Source organism: Montipora foliosa, chromosome 13 (genome assembly GCF_036669935.1).
Source record: "Montipora foliosa isolate CH-2021 chromosome 13, ASM3666993v2, whole genome shotgun sequence".
NCBI lineage: Eukaryota > Metazoa > Cnidaria > Anthozoa > Scleractinia > Acroporidae > Montipora > Montipora foliosa.
Genome location: NC_090881.1, coordinates 11,816,827 through 11,818,836, shown reverse-complemented (window position 1 = coordinate 11,818,836; position 2,010 = coordinate 11,816,827). Strand labels below are relative to the sequence as shown.

Below are 2,010 nucleotides of genomic sequence, written 5' to 3'. Positions count from 1 at the left end.
TGCAAGCATGAATATGCCTGCATGCACTCTTTTAAATGAACAAAACAAAGGACCAAGCCTACTGAGTATTATCACATGATCTGTATTGGGAAAACAAAATGTACAAGCCGAAAAGGTCTATTTTACTGTGGAACTCATCCTCTACTAAATGGAGCAATCATTATAGAAAGAAAACTTATCAAAACACTGTTCATTGTAACAGTTGTATCGTTAATACTATTGCTGCCACTTCCACTGATTGACAACTTGTTTGTTTATTTTTCTTTAAAGGAGAGTGTTGAAACAATGTCTCATCAAACGAGGTGGCTATTACTTTATTCTGTAACCTTCTCATTTTTTTCCAACTGTTTCATGAATCTTTTGCTATTATATGAATAGCTATGAATTTAGAATGTCAGTTCAAAAGAACTCTGGTTTTACTATTGCGTTGTAGATTTGAATTCGCTCGGAATGACATGTAAACTGTGAGATTGTACTCAGTTAATTAGTGAATGTGTGTTTATCAAGTATGTGATGAGAAACTGAAAAAAATTCTCGTCCAACTAATCTTAGTCTCTGATTTGAGGAGGGTTTACTTGAATAAATTCAAAGAAATATGTGTGGAACTGCAAGTTAAGATTGGTCCATTCAAATATTTTAAAGTTTGTAGTGTATTTTTTTTATTGTCAAGTTTTTAGAATGATAATCAAGTTTGATATTAAACGTTAGCTTTGTAAGGCCACAGTGAAATTCGAGTCAAATAAAGTTGATGTATATATGTATTTATGTTACTAACATCGTCGCATGGTTTCGCAAGCTACATGACGGACAGGCCCGCGAGAAATGTTCCCGCATAATTTAATCCCCCTTTCTGTCCCGGTAGACCGTAGATTTCTATTCGTTTTTGGAGCTGCTCCAAAGCAGCAATTTTAAATTACAAGATACAAGCTAGCCTCTAGAAGGTACAGTTGAACACTGAACTGTAAATCATTCAACCTGTCTCGTAAACATAAACATAACATAAACGTAAACATATAATATACAAAGATTTTACTATAGCAGTAATTCAACTTCACCTTCAAAATCGCCCATTATGAATACTAATGATGCTCAGGATTTAGACAATGGCTTTATTCCTGTGAGGATAACTAACCGCGCGGATACTACATGTTGGAAACCTACTATTAATTACAATTCACGCATTCTAATTCCCATCAAAACAACGCCAAATCTTCCTAAAGAATTTAATTCACAGAGCTTTTCGTTTACTCTCTTTAACGCAAGATCTGTCAGGAACAAGGCAATGGCTATTAAGGATTACGTAGTCGATAATAACATTGATATTCTGGCACTGACTGAAACTGGGCTACGTCCTGGGAACTGTGATGACTTAGAAGTTGGTATATTGGGTTCTAATGGTTATAGATTTCTTCATGCCCCAAGAACGCATGGAAGAGGAGGAGGAGGAGTGGGTTTGCTTTTTAAAGATACACTAACGTTTAACTCCGTTTTAACTGATGACTTTCAGTACTTTGAAGTAATGGATATACACTTCAGGTCTCTGAAGGGTATCAGGTTTTTGATTATTTATCGGTCACCTGATTCATCTTATTCAAGTTTTTTTCAAGATTTTTCAAGACTATTGGAGCAAGTTTTAGCTGACGCTATTAGTCACATTATAACATCCGGCGATTTTAATCTTCATGTTGAGGATTTTAAAAATCAACACGCTCGGCAATTTATTGACATTTTAGACTCCTTTGGCTTGAAACAAAATGTCATGGAGGATACACACATACATGGCCACACCCTTGATCTAGTTATTACGAAATCCAACGACTCAATACTTTAATCGTGTAACATTAGGGATCCTGGATGATCAGATCATTACGCCGTTCACTGTAACCTACTTCTACAGAAAACAATGTTTGGAAAAAATCTCGTTAAAACCAGAAATCTACGAACTCTAGACTTGGATACTTTGAACGATGACATTTTCGACTCTTTTAGCGATGTACAATCTACTGATTT

The 2,010-nt window shown here is 35.3% G+C and overlaps 1 protein-coding gene across 5 annotated transcripts in view; it reads left to right on the top strand.

Annotated features, from left to right (window-relative positions):
* Nucleotides 1–729, top strand: part of LOC137984010 (protein NLRC3-like) — a 45,255-nt gene extending 44,526 nt beyond the window's left edge. For all 5 annotated transcript variants that reach the window (XM_068831210.1, XM_068831209.1, XM_068831213.1 and 2 more), the window contains one exon: nt 1–729. This exon is cut by the window's left edge and continues 724 nt beyond it. The gene's annotated coding sequence lies outside the window, so the exon portion shown is untranslated.
* The last annotated feature ends 1,281 nt before the right edge of the window (nt 730–2,010 follow it).